The sequence below is a fragment of the Cervus elaphus genome, chromosome 28 (assembly GCF_910594005.1).
Source record: "Cervus elaphus chromosome 28, mCerEla1.1, whole genome shotgun sequence".
Taxonomy (NCBI): Eukaryota; Metazoa; Chordata; class Mammalia; order Artiodactyla; family Cervidae; genus Cervus; species Cervus elaphus.
Genome location: NC_057842.1, coordinates 7,081,709 through 7,102,441, shown reverse-complemented (window position 1 = coordinate 7,102,441; position 20,733 = coordinate 7,081,709). Strand labels below are relative to the sequence as shown.

The 20,733-nt window shown below is 37.5% G+C and overlaps 2 pseudogenes; both read right to left on the bottom strand.

Moving 5' to 3' along the window:
* Positions 1-218: 218 nt before the first annotated feature.
* On the bottom strand, positions 219-686 carry LOC122685219 (annotated as a pseudogene).
* An 18,589-nt stretch (positions 687-19,275) lies between these two features.
* LOC122685638 lies at positions 19,276-19,416 on the bottom strand (annotated as a pseudogene).
* Between the last annotated feature and the right edge of the window lie 1,317 nt (positions 19,417-20,733).

Here is a 20,733-nt window from a genome sequence, read left to right as displayed (position 1 = left end):
CATATGATCCATTTCAAGCCATAGAGAATTATACCTTTATGTGTCACTGTTCCAACAAACAAATGTGAACAGCTAAAACATTTTGAAAATGTATCAAGCTTATGAAGTCTCAAGAAAAAAAATAAAATTGAATTTTCAGTACATACTTCTGTCAAATGAATTTATACCCTATACACCACTCCTCTTGCATACTGGTCTTCTATTACCTTTCCTTTGACCTACTGAGACCTAAAGAAAGATCAGGAGGGCTTGCGATTTCTATCCCAAGACAGTGATCTCTCTCTTCTCCTATCTCTAGAAAGGGACCTGCTCCAGCTGAGAGAGGAGCTTCTCTAACTCGGAGATCTGCATGGAGGTTGGGGACTCCTCCTCCAATAATCATATGGAGGGCGATGGCCCCAAGAAGGAGGTGGGCCACAACTTTGACTTCTCTTTTCAACATTCGACAGTTCCACTCTTACTTGGCAGCCACCTAGGATTCTGCCATTTAGCTCTCGGACAGTATCAGCTACATCTCAGGGATCTTCAAATTCAACAAAAGCAAACCTGGGAGGGTGTCTAGCAATGCACACACTTCAGAGTGGTCCAGAATAGCCAAAATCTCATTCTAATTTGGCCTTGTTACCATTGTTTCCAAGATTACCTACATAAACTTTACAGTCCGAAAGACAGGAATCAGGATGCATTTTGAAATCTTAGGTTAGAAATGTGGAGGTTCAAATCCATAAAACCTAGGCTAGGTCTTCCTGGTCCTCTCCCTCCTGACACTCCCAGATGCTCTCACATACCTGGCATCCACAAAATGGCGGATCCCGTAGGTTTTGAGTTATCATCCCTTCATTGTCATTTGTTCCTAGGCATATTTTAATTTCCTTAATGATCTGTTGGTTATTCAGAATCATGTTGTTTAGTCTCCATGTGTTTGTGTTCTTTTTTTTTTTTTAATAGTTTTTAATTCCCATAGTTGTTATCTAATCTTGCAGTGCTGTGTTCAGAAAATATTCTTAAAATGATTTCAATTAAAAAAAATTACCGAGGCTTAAATTGTGGGCCCAAGATGTAATCTATCCTAGAGAACGTTTCATATGCAGTTGGGAAACTATAATAGAAAATCTTCCCTCAAAGGAAAGCCAAGGGCCAAATGACTTCACAGGCAAATTCTACAAAAAACTTTAGAAATGAGCTAACATCTATCATGCCCAAACTCTTCTACAAAATTGCTTAGGAAGGAAGGAAAATTTCCAAACTCATCAATGAGGCCATCATCACCCTGATACCAAAACTAGACAAAGATGCCACAAAAATAAAGAAAAGTATAGGCCAATATCACTGACGAATTTAGATGCAAAAATCCTCAACAAAAAATTAGCAAACTGAATCCAACAAAACATTAAAAAGATCATGCATCAAGATCAAGTGGTCTTTATCCCAGGGATGGAAAGATTCTTCAATATACACAAATCAATCAGTGTGATACACCAAACTCACTAGTTGAAAGATAAAAATCATATAATCATTTCATACATGCAGAGAATGCCTGTGGCAAAAGTCAATACACAATTATGACAAAAACTCTCCAGAAAGTAGGAACATAACTCTACAGAATAGAGACCACATATGAAAAACCCACAACAAATATTATCCTCAGTGGTGAAAAACTGAAAGTGTTACCTCTACAATTAGGAATATGACAAGGGTGTCCACTTGTGCCACTATAGTTCAACATAGTTTTGGAAGTCCTAGCCAAAGCAGTCAGAGAAGAATAAGAAATAAAAGGAATCCTAATTCGAAAAGAAGTAGAACTCTCACTGTTGAGAGATGGCATGATAATCTATATAGAAATCCATACAGATGGCATCAAAAAATTAGTAGAACTAATCAGTGAATATAGTAAAGTCACAGCATGGAAAATTAATATACAGAAGCCTTTGCATCCCTATACAATAACAAAACAAATCAATAAGAGAAATTAAGAAAACAATCCCATTCATCATTGCAACAAAAAGAATAAAATACTTAGGAATAAGGAAAACTTTTCCCTAAAGAGACACAAATGTCTGTTTGCAGAAAAAGCATAAGACATTAATGAAAGAAATCAGTTCAGTTCAGTTCAGTTGCTCAGTCATGTCCGACTCTGTGACCCCATGAATCGCAGCATGCCAGGCCTCCCTGTCCATCACCAAATCCTGGACTTTATCCAAACTCATGTCCATCAAATCAGTGATGCCATCCAGCCATCTCATCCTCTGTCATCCCCTTCTCCTTCTGTCCCTAATCTCTCCCAGCATCAGGGTCTTTTCCAATGAGTCAACTCTTCGCATGAGGTGGCCAAAGTATTGGAGTTTCAGCTTCAGCATCAGTCCTTCCAATGAACACCCAGGACTGACCTCCTTTAGGATGGACTGGTTGGATCTCCTTGCAGTCCAAGGGACTCTCAAGAGTCTTCTCCAACAACACAGTTCAAAAGCATCAATTTTTCAGCCCTCAGCCTTCTTCACAGTCCATACATGACCACTGGAAAAACCATAGCCTTGATTAGATGGACCTTTCTTGGCAAAGTGATGTCTCTGCTTTTTAATATGCTGTCTAGGTTGGTCATCATTTTCCTTCTAAGGGGTAAGTGTCCATTAGTTTCATGGCTGCAATCACCAGCTGTGGTGATTTTGGAGCCCCCAAAAAATGAACTCTGACACTGTTTCTCCATCTATTTCCCATGAAGTGAGGGGACCAGATGCCATGATCTTAGTTTTCTGAATGTTGAGCTTTAAGCCAACTTTTTCACTCTCCCCTTTCACTTTCATCAAGAGGCTTTTTAGTTCCTCTTCACTTTCTGCCATAAGAGTGGTGTCATCTGCATAGCTGAGGTTATTGATATTTCTCCAAGCAATCTTGATTCCAGCTTGTGCTTCCTCCAGCCCAGCATTTCTCATGATGTACTCTGCTTAGAAGTTAAATAAGCAGGGTGACAATATATAGCCTTGACATACTCCTTTTCCTGTTGGGAACCAGTCTGTTGTTCCATGTCCAGTTCAAACTGTTGCTTCCTGACCTGCATACAGGTTTCTCAAGAGGCAGGTCAGATGGTCTGGTATTCCCATCTCTTTCAGAATTTTATTACTCAGCTATAAAAAGAAACACATTTGGGTCAGTTCTAATAAGGTGGATGAACCTAGAGCTTATTATACAGAGTGAGGTAAGTCAGAAAGATACAGACAAAAACCATATATTAATGTATATACATGGAATCTAGAAAGATAGTACTGATATTGCAGGGAAGCAAAGGAGACACAGACATAAAGAACAGACTTTTGGACATAGTGGGGTAAGCAGAAGATGGGATGATTTGAGAGAATAGTATTGAAAACTTTACATTACTATATGTAAAATAGATAGTCAGTAGAAACTTGTTGTATGATGCAGGGAACCCAAATCTGGTGCTCAATGACAACCTAAAGGGGATGGGATAGAGTAGGAGTTGGGACGGAGGTTTAGGAGGGAGGGGGTATATATAAATATATATGTATATCTATGGCTAATTCATGTTGATGTGTGGCTGAAACAATCACAATATTGTAAAGTTATTATCCTCTAATTAAAAAAAAAAAATCTGCCAGCTATAAGTCAGCTACTTTCCACAGAGATATCTGCAAAGATGGAAATATTTTAAATCCAATATATGACTACATGTGGCTGCTGAACACTTGAAATGCTACTAGAGTGAGCTAGGAACTGAATTTTAAATTTTATTTAATATTAATTCAAATTTTAATAGCTACATGTGGTAAGTTGTAACTGTATTGGACAGCAAAGAGAGATTCAAAACAGGAAATTGTTTTGTAATTTGTATTTTTTAAATCCCATGGAGGTTGTTTTTTGGTAATGAATGAATAAATGAACCAAATGTACATTCTTGTGTGAAATGTTTATGACTTCAGCCCAATCTCCTGCTGGACTCCTACTCTTCCAGACTGATAACAATTGGGACATAGAAATCACAAAATTTAATCAGAAAAAAGTAATATAAAAAGTACAAATTATAATTAAAAAGCAACCATAAGAGATAAAGGAGTCTACATGGAAAGAGAAACTTAGAAGAGATTCAGAGGAGAAGATTTGGTTTGTCCCACATGATAGCAGACAATATAATCGATCCTGTCAGGTTGGAGCTTGTCTCATGTTGCCCGCATGCAGCAGTTCATGCTCTAGTAATGTGTGTGAGTGGGAGGCCCAGTGTCAGCGGACAGGAGACCTTCAGAGCATGCAGTGTGGTGGGGTCTTGGTATAGGAGCCCAGGCAGGTAGCTATGTGAAGACCATGCAAGGTCGCAGTTTTCTTTTCTAGAGATTTCAGGAAAGTTGTCACTAATCCAAGTCTTCAGAGGTGCAGAGGACCTACATTATTCATTTTAAAACATTCTTTCTCTGTTTGTCATGTTTCCATAGTTATGAATCCTATTTCTTAAAAAGGAAGCCACAAAAAATGGGGGATTTTTACTAGCTGTAACCGAAGCTAGTTGGGTCGTATAAGCTAGATAATTTAAATCTCAATCACTTGCTCAAACTGCAAATTAGAAGGATCCAACTAGGAAGGAGATTTCTTATGGATTCCATGTGACTGGTGTTTGTAGCAAAAGATTTTCAAATCTAAGGTTATTAATGGTGACAAAGCCAAGTTTCAGGGACAGAGGAGGCATTTTTGCTAGCATAATTAGTAAATCCAAGTTCAGACAACACCCAATTCCAAGTCCAGACAACAGGACATCTGTAGCAGTTTGAGAATTTTTTGGCCAGTGCTATAGAATTACATTTTTAGACTTTTTCTGGTAGCTTAGTTTTGAGCTTGGTTTTTCAACTCTAAACATATCTATCCTCAATATCCTTTACATTTTTTTTTTTAACCTGCTTAGTCAGCAAGAGTTAATTTCTTCTGTATGCAACTAAAAACCCTAATTAAGATAGAAATTTGTTCTAAAATAGGCTGTCAACCAAAAAACTTGACAGAAATTGAAATATTCTAAAATTGGTTATGTGGCCTAGTTGAGGATGACAGATGTGAAATCTTCAAAATTAATAATAGAACTCTTGCCAACTCATAGCCTATGGTGGGGAAATGGATAAATTTTCTGTTGTGATCAAAAAAGTAATGTCTAAGTATTTTGCAAACTAATGAACATTTGGCACAGAACAAAATGAATAGCAAGAGGTAATCAAGGATTTTGAGGTCAGCTTGATTGATTCTGAGTGCCCTGAGCATGAAAGGAAAAATAATAACAAAACCAACCAATAAACAATCCAGCAACAACAAAAAATCCCTAATTTCTCAGACAAAGGCAAAGAAAGATTTTTAAAAATCTACAGGTATGTTTTAAAAACCACACATGCAATGACAGTGACAGAAAAGATAATTATCAAACTAGAATATGACTTAATTGTTTTCAACTCTTAAATTACCACAGGGTCCTAATTGAGCTCATTTTCCCACAAGGAATAGCCAGCTTTCACTCCATTCACCACACTGTAATGGAAAGTCTCCACATATACACCTGTTGTAAATACCCAGCACATCTTAGAACTTCCTACCAAATGAACTAGGAGATTGCTCAGTTATAAAGGACGAAAACAGGAAAGAGTTGTGGAAATGGTTTCAAGGATCCTAAACCAAGAATATAGGAAAAAAAAAATTAGAATAGCTGAGTTTCTCTCTAAAGTTCAATTATCAGGAATTCTGGATTGCCTCTGCAAACTTCCACATTATGGCTTTTTATTGGTAATATATCCTAAGAATAGTAAAGAGTAGTATATTATGCACTCTCAACAGATGGTTTTGAATAAAGGTTCCTGTGGCTCAGCTGATAAAAATTTACCTGCATTGTGGGAGACCTGGGTTTGATCCCTGAGTTGGGAAGATCCACTGTAGAAGGGAAAGGCTACCCACTCGAGTATTCTGGCCTGAAGAATTCCATGTACTGTATAGTTCATGGTGTCGCAAAGAGTTGGACATGACTGAGTGAATTTCACTTTCACTAATTCTAGAAGATATGAAGTAGATGTGGTTATTGACCCTAAAAAATAGTTGCAATGGGTACAATGTTGTCACACTCTCAAAAATTTAGATGAGCAAAAAAGTCATTTTAAGTGCTATTTGGAGAAAAAAAAAAGAATGACTGATGCCCACTGATGCATCATGAAATTTTTTTAAGATTGTGTGGAGAGGCACCAAAGTTGTCATTCTGAAAGAGTTTGAATCCTAAGAATTACGAAGAAAGTAATTTGGGGGCAGTTGCATCATATGTCGTTGATTATCTACACCAAACTACATCCCTCAGGACTTGCCAGAAATATTCATTTCTTCAAGGTGTTGGAAATCATTAATAAAAGGAGCATAAGCATCAGAGAAAATGCCAACTTCTATTATCCATAAGCTGAAGAGACCTAGAGTAGCTGTTACTTCAGTAAAACCCTTTTCTTTTTCAATATAGCTAATTAGAAGCAAAAGATAAGAAAAGCATTGTTGTTGTTTGGCTGAATGAACATTGATATCCTAATAAAAAACAAGATGAGAGTGATAATCATTCCTTCAAGGACTTGGAGGAATCCTTAATGGTGACTAATAAATACTGAGGTTTCTCAGATAAAAAGAATTGATGTCTACCAAATTCATACTTGATTTATAAAACTGGGGAAAAAAATATCTAGTTCAGGTGAACAGAGATCTAACTACGTTATTATGACAGAGCTGACCCCCTTTCATTGACAGAGAGCCCCTGGAATAAGGGAGAATTTGGAACACTTGATAGCATCACAACTGTATCACTGATCCTGTTCACAGCATCAATTGCCTCACTGTATCTCACTGTCTGCACTGTTCGCTGAACCCAGGGTAGGCAAGGCGCGAGCTTAGAGGCTGGGAGAAGACTGGAGGAGCTATAGGAAGTGCAGTCACGTTTGTTTTTTGTTGTTGTTTTTCCCTGGCAAGAGCCGTAGCATAACCTAATACAACACAACCTGTCTCCTGGCTGGCTTATGGCCATAAGAATATTATCTCCTGGCTGACACAGCATCCCTAGCAGTAGAAATGCTATATCCTCTCTTCTCATGACTGAGCCGATGATACAGCCAAGATGCCGCAGTACTGCCGCTGCTCTCTAGGTGGCGCTCACATATGAATACCACACAGAAACCATGACCAAGCAAGTAACTCATGACAGCGCATGCGCAGTGCTATGAGTGCTCTCAGCTGTCACACAAACTTTTTTTTTTTTTTTTAAACGTGGGACGAGAGAAAGAGGCCGCGGAGCCAAGAGAGCCCTATCAAGCCGTCTTGGCTAGTTTGTGCTCTCCTCTGCTCTCTACTTCCTGCCTGGAACACAGGTCTGGTGTTCAGGTGTGCAATGTCTTGCATGGTGGTCTTAAGACCGTGAAGAGGAAAGTCATCTACAAAAGGGGATGACGCCAGAGGCTGGTGGGATCCTGAAGTCTTGATACCACTATTAACTATAGTTGTCAAGACCGCAGATCCCAGCACAGGGATGCCTGTACTCAAGACCAAACCCCAGTGCTAACTAGTTGTACGAAGTTAAGCAAGATACTAACATTCTTTTTTGTTTGTTTGTTTGTGTATTTTCATTGACAAAATGGAGATAATGTTAGTAAGTATTTGGTTGGTACTGAGAATTAGCATGTAAAGAAAATTTAAAATAATACCTGGTAAATAGAAAGAGTTATGTGAATGGCTTGTTTTTATGATAATAACACTGGACTTTAAAACTCTGAATTTTTTCACTTCCTGAGATTCATGATCAATTTTTTTTAAGTCATTTGAGATAGGTTTTGTGTTATTAGAGATTAAACTCAATCCTTAATAACATAATATGAAAATAGTACAGTAATTACCAAAGAAGAAGAGAGCTATCCATATGTACATTATATGTGCAAAGATATATTATTAGGATTATCTAAAATAGGTTTTTATTTTCCTGGGCTCCAGAATCACTGTGGATGGTGACTGGAGCCACAAAATTAAAAGATGCTTGCTGCTTGGAAGGAAGGCCAATGACAAACATAGTGTATTAAAAAAGACATCACTGCCAACAGAGGTCCATATAGTCAAAGCAATGGTTTTTCCAGTAGTCATTTACAGATATGAGAGTTGGACCATAAAGAAGGCTGAGCCTTGAAGAATTTTTGCTTTTGAACTGTGGTGCTGAAGAGGACTCTTGGGAATCCTTTGGATAGCAAGAAAATCAAATCAGTCAATCCTAAAGGAAAGTAACCCTGATTATTCATTGGAAGAACTGGTGCTTATAAGGAAGACTCAATATTTAGGCCACCTAATGGGAAGAGCTTACTTGTTTGAAAATACCCTGATGCTGGGAAAGACTGAGGGGAAGAGGAGAAGGGGCGACAGAGGATGAGAGGGTTGGATGGCATCACTGACTCAATGGACATGAGTCTGAGCAAACTCCAGGAGACAGTGAAGGACAGGGAAACCTGGTGTGCTGCTATTCATACGGTCACAAAAAGTCAGGCACAACTTAGCAAGTGAACAACAACAACAGCAAAATAGGTTTAATCTTAGGAAGTTAATTTAAGAATATTTTTCAAATATAACACTAAATTCTTTTGAATTCTATGAGGCTTTTGCAAATAAACATACTTGTTTATGAAACAGATTAACTTGAAATTATACTTAAAGCAATTATAGACCAGGTATGGGTATATAGCACCCCCCCCCCACCTCTCTCCACCTCTAAGTCATATAACTAGCAGCACTGATAATCTGATGATAGATGACATATATGTAAATCATATTTGAATAGTTGAGTATATTTGATCCACTTTTAGATTTTTTTTAATGAGTCAATGGATTGAACTCAGCAAATGGTCCCTTCATGCCTTTTATTTTCACTATCTTATAATAATCATTGGCTTCCCTGATGACTCAGTGAGTAAAGAATCTGCCCACAATGCAAGAGACACAGGAGACGCAAGTTCAACCACTGGGTCAGGAAGATCTACTGCAGAAGGAAATGGCAACCCACTCCAGTATTCTTATCTGGAAATTCCCATGGACAGAGGAGCCTGGCAGGCTACAGTCTAAAATTTTACAAGGAGTCAGACATGACTAAGCTTGCAGGCACATAATGATTATGTATTCAGTGTCAGAATATAGTATGAAATTTGTCTTTTTGGCTTATAATTGGAATTTTTAACATTATTAAGTGTCTTTTTTTCCTCTGATGTGACTTAATATGTAACAAAATGGATTTTCTGTATATCCTTGTGTTTGAAATAGTGCTTTGACTTGCTAACTAGTCAAGATTTGCAATTTAATTCAGTAGTTAACGTAATAGTTAAGCCAGTCAGGACTGTTATTAAAAAATTCCTGCCATGATCAGTTTTTTCTCAGGCATTTCTGTTTTGATTTTTCTGATAAGAACATTTAAAGAACAAATGTATGCTCTTGTAGGTAGGTGCCAAATGAATTAATCTCTACTATATGTAGTTTGAAACTATGCTTCAGTAGGTTTCCTAAATATTATTCATGTGTGGCCATGGAACATGATTACTTTATTCCAATGGTTGGTGGGAGGCAGGCTAGATATAATAGGGTTCCCACCACAAGCTGCATAGGTTTCAACTAATATGTGAGATGAATTATGATATGAACACAGGACTCAATTCCTTAAGCTTTTATTTTTCCAAAATAAAGCATCAAATATTACCTACTATCTCTACAGTCTGTTTTGAAATGAATGATCGCAATGCAGGCCAATTGCCAAAGAAAGATAAAGAATATCAAATTTGCTTTGACTATCCCCTTATTTTTGAGAGTAAAGTTATTATTCTTCAAAAAACTTAGAATCTTAAATAGAGGCAGTATTACTTCAAAGTAAGAACTAAGAGCCACAGGGGAAAATCTGCCACAATTTCTACCCCTTATAATTTATCAGTATCTTTAAAAAGTGAGCTCTCTTTTGTTTCTTTGCTAAAATAACTTGAAAGATATAACTTCACATTTGCATTATCAATCAATCAAACTTATTAGTCTAAGCAGTTCATACAGTGAGGAAAAACAACACACTGAGTTTTCCTCCTGCAAAATCCTAATAATCACTTAATTTAACTAGAATTTGAATATTTTGTTTATTTTGGACTTACTACATTGATGCAGAGGAAATGATTAAATGTACTCTGAAGAAATATGCTAATTTTTTTTTTTTTTCCTGAAAAAGAATAGGAAGTATTTTTGCTGTGTGTTGAATTTATCTAAGGGATAAATTAAGACAGGGATGCTCCAGAAGAACATGGATAATTCAAATATTAGATGTTCATGCCACTATTTTGTTACAGGTGTTCTATGAGCAGGCATAAATATGGCAAATGTTGCAGGGTATTGCCCACTTACTGTTTATTAGATCAACGTAGCTTTTGAATCCAGTAGACAAGGTATTCAAAGGGCAAAAGCTGCTTTATCAACAATTGTTCAATTGCTCTTGTTGTGGTTGTTCAGTCTCTAAGTTGTATCCAACTTGTTGTGACCCCATGGACTGCAACATGCCGGGCTCCTCTGTTCTCCGCTTTCTCCTGGAGTTAGAACAATTTATCTCCACTGAATTGGTGATGATATCAAACCATCCAATACGCTGCTGCCACCTTTTGCTTTTGCCTTCAATCATTCCCAGCATCATGATCTTTTCCAGTGAGTCAATTCTTTGCATCAAGTGGCCAAAATATTGGCGCTTCCACTTCAACATCAGTCCTTCCAATGAATATTCAGGGATCATTTCCTTTGGGATAGACTGTTTTGATCTCCTTCCTGTCCAAGGGACTGTAGAGAGTCTTCTCCAGCACCGCAATTCAAAAACATCAATTCTTCAGTGCTCAGAAGCATCAGTTCTTCGGCGCTCAGTCTTCATTATGGTCTAACTCTCACATCTGTACATGACTACTGCAAAACTGTAGCTTTGAAAACACAGACCTTTGTCAGCAAAGTGATGCCCCTGTTTTTAATATGCTGTCTAGTTTTGCCATAAGTTTCCTTTCAAAAATCAAGCATCTTTTAATTTTATGGCTACAGTCATGATCCACACTGATTTTGGAGTTCAAGAAAATAAAATCTGTCACTGTTTCCACTTTTTCCCCATTGATTTGCTATGAAGCTTATGGGACTTCGTATCATGATCTTAGTTTTTTGAATGCTGACTTTCAAGCCAGCTTTTTCACTCTCCTCTTCTACCCTCAAGAGGGTCTTTAGTACCTCTTTGCTTTCTGCATTAGAGTAGTATAATCTGCATATCTGAGGTTAATATTTCTCCCTGCAATCTGGAGTATAGCTTGCGATTCATCCAGCGCAGCGTTTTGTATGATGTACTCTGCATAGAAGTTAAATAAGCAGGGACATAATAAACAGGCTTGTCATTATGCTTTTCCCAACTTTGAATCAGTCTACTGTTCCATGTCTGGTTCTAACCGTTGCTTCTTGACTGCAAGAAGCAGGTTCATATAGGTTGCTCAGGAGAAAGGTAAGGTGGCCTGATACTTCCAACTTAAGAATTTTCCATAGTTTGCTGTGATCAACACAGACAAAGACTTTAACATAGTCAATGAAACAGAAGTAGATTTTTTTTTTCTGGAATTTCCTTGCTTTCTCCATGATTGACAATTGTTGGCAATTTCATCTCTGGCTCCTCTGTCTTTTCTAAACTCAGCTTGTAAATCTGGAATTTCTCAGTTCACATACTTCTGAAGATAGATTGAAAGATTTTGATCATAATTTTTCTGGCATGTTAAATGAGTGTGATTGTGCCATAATTTGAACATTCTTTGGCATTATCCTTATCTGGGACTGGAATGAAAAATGACCTTTTTCAGTTTTGTGGCCACTGCTGAATTTTTTGTATTTGCTGACATTTTGAATTCAGCACTTTAACAGCATCATCTTTTAGGATTTTATAATTCAGCTGGAATCCCATCACCTCCACTAGCTTTGTTCATAGCAATAATTCCTAAGGCCCACTTAACTTCACATTCCAGGATGTTGAGCTCTGGGTGAATGACCATGCCATTGTGGTTATCCAGGTCTTTAAGACCTTTTCTGTATAGTTCTTCTGTGTACTCTACCCACCTCTTCTTAACTAACCTCTTCTGCATTTTTACCTCCTTACTGGTTCTATCCTTTATCATGCCCATTCTTGAATGAAGTTTTCCCTTGGTATCTCCAATTTTCTTGAAGAGAACTCTAGTCCTTCTCAATCTATTGTTTTCCTCTATTTCTTTATGTGTGTGTGTGTGTATGTGTGTGTGTGTGTGTGTGCACTCAGTCACTCAGTCATGTCCAGTTCTTGAGACCCAATGGACTGTATCTTGCCAGGATCCTCTCTGTCCATGGAATTTTCCAGGCAACAATACTTCAGTGGGTTACCATTTCCTACTCCAGGGGATCTTCCCAACCCATGGATTGAACCCACATCCCTGAGTCCCCTACATTGACAAGCAGTTTCTGTACCACTAGCCTGTTTCTTTGCACTGTTCATTTAAGAAGGCCTTCTTATTTCTCCTTGCAATTCTCTGGAATTCTTAATTCAGCTGGATGTATCTTTCCCTTCTCCTTTGCCTTTCACATCTTTTCTTATGTCAGCTTTTTGTAATGCCTCCTTAGACAGTCACTTTGCCTTCTTGCATTTCCTTTTCTTGGGAATGGTTTTGGTCTGCTGTACAATGTTATAAATTGCTGTCCATAGTTCTTCATGTACTCTGTCTACCAGATCTAATCCCTTGAATCTATTTGTCACTTCCACCATATAATTATAAAGGATTTGCTTTAGGTCATACCTGAATGGCCTAGTGGCTTTCCATACTGTCTTCAATTGCAGCCTGAATTTTGCAATAGGGAGTTCATGACCTAAGCCACAGTCAGTGACAGGTATTGTTTGTATTAACTGTATAGAGATTTTCCATCTTTGTCTTCAAAGAACATAATCAATGTGATTTCAATATTAACCAGTTATGATGTTCATGTGTAGAGTCATCTATTTGGTTGCTGTAAAATTGTGTTTGCTATGATCAGCTTGTTCTCTTGACATAAATCTGTTAGCATTTGGCCTGCTTCAATTAGTCCTCTCCAAGGACAAATTTGACTGCTATTCTGGGTGACTCTTGAATTCCTGCTTTTGCATTCCGATCCCCTTTGATGAAAAGGGCATCTGTTTTTGGTGTTAGTCTATAAGGTGTTGTACGTCTTCATAGAATCAGTCAGCTTCAGCTCCTTGGGCATCAGTGGTTGGGGCATAGACTTGGATTACTGTGATGTTTAATGGTTTGCCCTGGAAATCAGCAGAGATAACACTATCATTTTTGAGAGAGCACCCAAGTACTGCATTTTGGACTCTTGTTGACTTTGAGAGCTATTCCATTCTTTCTAAGGGATTCTTGCTCACAGTAATAGATAAAATGGTCATATGAATTAAATTTTCCTATCCCAATCTATTTTAATTTACTGATTTCTATAATGAAATTCAATTTCACCATCTCCTGTTTGCCCGTTACTATTTACCTTAACTCATGCACCTAACTTTCCATGTTTCAATGCAACATTGTTCTTTATAGCATCAGATTTTACTTTCACCACCACACACATCCACAACTGAGCATCATTTTTGCTTTGGCCCAGCCACTTCATTCTTTCTGGAGCTGTTAATAATCGTCCTTCATTCTTCCTCAGTAGCTTATTGGGCATATTCCAGCCAGGAGGTTTTATCTTCTAGTGTCATATATTTTTGCCTTTTCATACTGTTCGTGGGGTTCTTGAGACAAGAACACTGAAGTGAATTGTCTTTTCTTCTCCTGAGTACCATGTTTTATCAGAACTCTACACCATGTCTCATTCATGGCCTTGCATATCATGTCTCATAACTTCATTGAGTTATAAAACCTTTGCCAGACAAGGCTGTGATTGTGAAGGGGACTTGTTCATAGGAACAATTAAATCTAGGTAGATATGTGGAACAAAACAGTCTATTGGCATTAAACAGTCCCAGCTTAGCTTCATGCAGATAATCACTTAGATAAGAATAGTTTCAGGGAATTGAAGGAGAAGTTATCCAATGAGATGCTTTCTTTATAAGTAACAGTCTATTCATTTAATAAGTCTATTCATTTAAAGTGCATTCATTTATGTTTATCCAAGTAAAATATACCTACCACATAAGTAACAGGATATCTGTTCATCTGAATAAGCACAAACAATTTAAACATTTAGTTATTTCAAAAAAAAAAAAAAAAACAAGAAAAATTTAATAGAAAATGAAATAACCTTTGAATATATAATGTAGTATATCACAGAAGAGAAGGGGATCTATATAGTATTGAACCTTGAAGAGCGTAAAAATCTAGATGGATGATCAGTAGCTGCAGAAAGTGTGCCAAGATTTTCTTGGTTTTCCATTTTAATACTAAACTTATGTGGTGTTGGAGAAGACTCTTGAGAGTCCCTTGGACTGCAAGGAGATCCAAGCAGTCCATCCTAAAGGAAATCAGTCCTGAATGTTCACTGGTAGGACTAATACTGAAGCTGAAACTGCAATACTTTGGCCATCTGATGTGAAGAACTGACTCATTAGAAAAGACCCTGATGCTGGAAAAGATTGAAGTTGGGAGAAGAAGGGGATGACTGAGGATGAGATGGTTGGATGGCATCACCGACTCAGTGGACATGATTTTGAGTAAATTCCGGGAGCTGATGATGGACAGGGAAGCCTGGCGTGCTGCAATCCATGGGGTCGCAAAGAGTCAGACATGACTGAGTGACTGAACTGAACTGAACTGACTGAATACATAGCTTAATAAACTACTGTTTACCTGAATCTGGGGGAAGGATATATCTAGTTCACACTTTAGCTAGTAGTTAAGAACTAGTGGAAAAATTCCTCAGAAGAAGGACAAAGACATGCTGAGCTCATACAAGGAAAGCCTGCGTATGACAAGTCCCTTTGATTTGAAGACCTGTGAGCAAGATGCTTGCCTTTTAAGTTGGTAAGTTTGGAAATTATTTGTTATTCAGCAATAGCTGGCTAGCTTGCTCTCTTTCTTGCTCTCTCCCTCTGTTTACTCACTTACTGACCATGTCTTTTCACTCAAGAATGATTTTAGGCTATGCCAATTGTGGCACTGATGATACTTTGCATAAACAAGTTACACCACCAGATGGGAAATGAGAAGAATTTTGTAGTCAAAAACAAAAAAACAAAAACTTCACTTTTCCACAAGCATTGTGATGATTTTCACAGATCTTTTAGCAATTTTAGTATCTGTTATTGACAGTTTCTAAAGAAATTCCCCAAAACTTCGATGTGACAAAGAAAAGATTTAAGGTGTATTGAAATAAAACAAATTTTGATGTATGTGCATTGAGAATACTATCATATTTTCAATATTTCAATGTAACAAATTTTCCAAAAAGTTTAAACTATGGAAAGAAAGCAAACCCTTGGTTTTCCTAAAGCTCAAATAATCTTCAGTATTTCGTATGTCAGTATCATGAGACATTCAAGAAGATCCAGATAACATCATTCTGTTCTTATTTTATTGACCATGAAAGGTAATCACAAAAATATTGAAAGATTTTGCCCAAACAAATGAAGCAGACAAGAATTATGGTGCCTTCAAGATTTGTTTAAATTCAATTTCTATTATGCACAATTCTTGGTAAAGTTGAATAGTAGTAGTTTTTTGAATAGCAATAAACCCTTTTACTCTCCCATGAAACTGGAAAATCAAAATGTCCCATTGGATCACAGAAAAAGCAAGAGAGTTCAAGAAAAACATCCACTTCTGCTTTATTGATTTCGCCAAAGCCTGTGACTATGTGGATCACAACAAATGGTGGAAAATTCTTCAAGAGATCGGAACACCAGACCACCTTACCTGCCTCCTGAGAAATCTGTATGCAGGTCAAGAAGGAACAGTTAGAACCGGGCATGGAACAATGGACTGGTTCCAAATTAGGAAAGGGTATGTCAAGGGTATATATATTGTCACCCTGGTTATTTAACTTATATGCAGAATACATAATGCAAAATGCTGGACTGGATGAAGCACAAGTTGGAATTAAGTTCATTGGGAAAAATATCAATAACCTCATATACCTAGATGACACCACCCTTATGGGAGAAAGTGAAGGAGAACTAAAGAATTTCTTGATGAAAGTGAAAGAGGAGAGTGAAAAAGCTGGCTTAAAACTCAACATTCAAAAAACTAAGATCATGGCATCTGTTCCAATCACTTCATGGAAGACAGATAGGGGAACAATGGAAACAGTGAGAGACTTTTTATTTATTTGTTTATTTATTTATTTATTGGTCTCCAAAATCACTGCAGATGGTGACCACAACCGTGAAATTAAAGGACACTCGCTCCCTGGAAGAAGAGCTATGACCAACCTAGACAGCATATTAAAAATCAGAGCTATCACTTTACCAACAAAGGTCCATCTAGTCAAATCTATGGTTTTTCCAGTAGTCATGCAGTCATGCATGGATGTGAGAGTTTGACCATAAAGAAAGTAGAGCACTGAAGAAGTGATGCTTTTGAACTGTGGTATTAGAGGAGACTCTTGAGAATCCCTTGGACTGCAAGGAGATCCCACCAGTCCATCCTAAAGGAAATCAGTCCTGAATAATCGTTGGAAGGACTAGTTCTGAAGCTGAAGCTCCAATACTTTGGACACCTGATGTGAAGAACTGACTCATTGGAAAAGACCAATGATGCTGGGAAAGATTGAAGGTGGGAGGAGAAGGGGACGGCGGAGGATAAAATGGTTGGATGGCATCACTGAAGTGATTGACATGAGTTTGAGCAAGCCCCGGGAGTTGGTGATGGACAGGGAAGCCTGGTATGCTGCAGTCTATGGGGTCACAAAGAGTCGGACACTACTGAGTGACTGAACTCAACTGACACCTTTTTACTTTCCTATCAAGCTGGAAAATCAAAAAATTTTATACAGCACTGATTTGGACCACATTTACAAAATGCTTACACATCAAAACCATCTCCATGAATTTCCTTTAACACTCAACATTTACAAAATTACAGCATTTCTATTAGAAAGTATCACACTTACCAATGTTCCAGTTCAACACCTTATGTATTGGTTTCTTCTTCTTTTACTTTTGATACAGCTGCACATTTTTAAAATTCAGTTCAGTTCAGTTGCTCAGTTGTGTCCGACTCTTTGCAACCCCATGAATCGCAGCACGCCAGGCCCCCCTGTCCATCTTAAGCTATCATAAATTTCTTTGAAGTCTTATTATGATCAAGTCAACTGTATTTGTTTTTAATTTATTCATCTTGTATTGAAGAATAATTGTTTTACAAAATTTTGCTGTTTTCTGTTAAGCCTCAACATGAATCAGCCACAGGTATACATATATCCCCTCCTTTTTGAAACTCCCTCCTATCTCCCTCCCCATCCTACCCCTCTAGATTGATTGAAGTGCCCCTGTTTGAGTTTTCTGAGCCACACAGGAAATTCCCATTGGCTATCAATTTTACATATGGTATTTTTGAATAGCTAACATCTTTGTGTCAATAAACGCTTCAAATTCTCTACTTATGTAAAATAGTCAAATTCAATTTATCACAGGAAATCTGAGGTAACTTCAGAGTAAGCTTTATGAAAACAAGAATTATATATTAAATATTTTTAATAAAATTGGTTCCATATGTAATTATTTGCCTTAATTTTTCTTTTTTTCCCCATTTATTTTTATTAGTTGGAGGCTAATTATTTTAGAATATTGTAGTATTTTTTGCCATACATTGACATGAATCAGCCATGGATTTACATGTATTCCCCATCCCAATCCCCCTTCCCACCTCCCTCTCCACCCGATCTCTCTGGGTCTTCCCAGTGCACCAGCCCCGAGCACTTATCTCATGCAGTTCCATATGTAATTCTTAACTGTAAAATTGCCATAGATCATTACTTGTGGCTACTTCACTTAAAATATTTACAAGAATTAAATTCAGGTCTTACATAATATCTTCCTCAATTTGATAATCTAAATTTGTTATTTTTTATGTATCACAATATAACAAAATATTAAATATAATAAATATTGTGGATAGTCATAACTAAAGCCCAAGTGGACCTAAGGGGTACTTGGATATTTTGTTTCTGTTTTTACTCCCTTAATATAGATATATTTTTTAATGTTTATGATTCTACAATGTATCCCATTACAAGATATTTTCTGGATGAGCGGTAACAAATAGCAGAGAATATATGAGGAAGATATGGCCAATCTTCACATGTTCTCCTGTGGATAATAAGCAAGGAAGCAAAAAAGACACATAGAAATTTTCTGAAGCACTTAGAAATAGAAGAAGATCGATTTACGTAGGCACAGATCATGAGAAAACAAATGGCTTTACAGTGCCAGTTTTGAGTGTGGGAGAGGATTAAATCAGGGTTATGCCTTTGTTTGACTGGTGTCAAAAAGCCAGAAAAAGGGAAATTGTCTCAAGAGAGTTCAGTTCAGTCTCACAGTCATGTCCTACTCCTTGCAACCCCATGGACTGCAGCATGCCAGTCCATCACCAACAGTCCATCAGCCAACTCACGAAGCTTACTCAAACTCATGTCCATCACCAATTCATGAAGCTTACTCAAATTCATGTTCATCGAGTCAGTGATGCCATCCAACCATCCTTTGTGGCCCCATCTCCTTCCACCTTCAATCTTTCCCAGCATCAGGGTCTTTTCAAATGAGTCAGTGCTTCGCATTGGGTGGCCAAAGTATTGGAGCTTCAGTTTCAGCATCAGTCTTTCCAATGGATATTCAGGACTGGTTTCCTTTATGATGGACTATTGGGATCTCCTTGCAGTCCAAGGGATTCTCGAGAGTCTTCTCCAACACCACAGTTCAAAAGCATCAATTCTGTGGCGTTCAGCTTTCTTTGTAGTCCAACTTTCACATCCATACATGACTATTGGAAAAACCAAAGCCTTGACTAGACAGAAATTTGTTGGTAAAGTGATCTCTGCTTTTTAATATGCTGCCTAGGTTGGCCATAGCTTTTATCCAAGGAGCAAAGGCCTTTTAATTTCATGGCTGAAGTCACCATCTGCAGTGATTTTGGAGCTCAAAAAGTTAAAAAAAAAGTCACTCTTTGTTTCTCTATCTATTTGCCATATAGTGATGGGACCAGATGCCATGATCTTAACTTTTCTGAATGCTGAGCTTTAAGCAATTTTTTTTTTTCTTTTCTTTTTTTTCTCTGGTGCACCGTTCCTGGAAGTACTGCAATACCAGGTCGATGCGTGGAGTGGACGGAGCAAGCTCCTATTCCAACTCCCTGCTCCAAAAATCCAAGCCATTTTTTTCACTCTCTTCTTTCACTTTCATCAAGAGGCTCTTTAGTTCTTCTTCACTTTCTGCCATAAGGATGGTGTCATCTGCATATCTGAGGTTATTGATATTTCTCCCAACAATCTTGATTCCAGCTTGTGCTTCTTCCAGCCCAGTGTTCCTCATGATGTACTCTGCGTATAAGTTAAATAAGCAGGGTAACAATATACAGCCTTGACGTACTCCTTTCTTGATTTGGAACCAGTTTGTTGTTCCATTTCTATTTCCAACTGTTGCTTCTTGAACTGCATACAGATTTCTCAGGAGGCAGGTCTGGTATTCCCATCTCTTTAAGAATTTTCCACAGTTTGCTGTGATCCACACAGTCAAAGGCTTTGGCATAGTCAATAAAGCAGAAGTAGATGTTTTTCTGGAATCTCTTGCTTTTTCAATGAGCTAGTGGATGTCGGCAATTTGGTCTCTGGTTCCTCTTTCTTTTCTAAATGCAGCTTGAACATCTGGAATTTCATGGTTCACATATTGCTGAAGCCTGGCTTGGAGAATGTTGAGCATTACTTTGCTAGTATGTGGGCTGAGTGCAATTGTATGGTAATTTGAACATTCTTTTGCATTGCCTAACTTTGGGATTAGGATGAAAACTGAACTTTTCAGTCTGTGGCCCCTGATAAGTTTTCCAAAATTTTTGGCTTATTGAGTTTATCACTTTAACAGCCTTATCTTTTAGGATTTGAAATATCTCAACTGGAATTCCATCTCCTCCACTAGCTTGTTCTTAGTGATGCTTCCTCCTCTAAGAGGGCTTATGACATACATATCTCAAGAGAGTAAAAGTGATTAATATTGGGAACTTATTGGAAAATAGCAGTTGTGTGGGGCTAGCAGAGTTATGGAAAAGAGAGTTGGAATGAATCCTAGATCACCATGAAATCAAGGAACAGTGCTGAGACAGAAAATAGAAGCTTTTGTTTGGAAGATGGAAGGTACCATTTTGTGGTAGAGATGTTTTGTGGAGCTAAATGAATGCTTTTAAAACTGAAGGGAAAGAGTGTGAATATTCACACTAATAATCAAAACCACATATTTTTTTGTTTGTTTCTAAAATTAGCATACTGATATTTTGGCATGCTTCCCAAAATATGCCTACCACAGAGAGCAGGATACAAATTAAACAAGTCGTGACATAGTAAACATTGTTCTTAGATGTTGCTTATCATTTTCTTAAAATGTACACTCTAAAAATGTGATAGCAAGTGTTCCTTCTAAAATAGAGATGCTTGGTGGCCTGAATAATTATATCACTATAGCTTACTCTCTTTTTCTCCATTCATGTCCTTTTTTCTGTTACAAATATTACTTTATAGTTT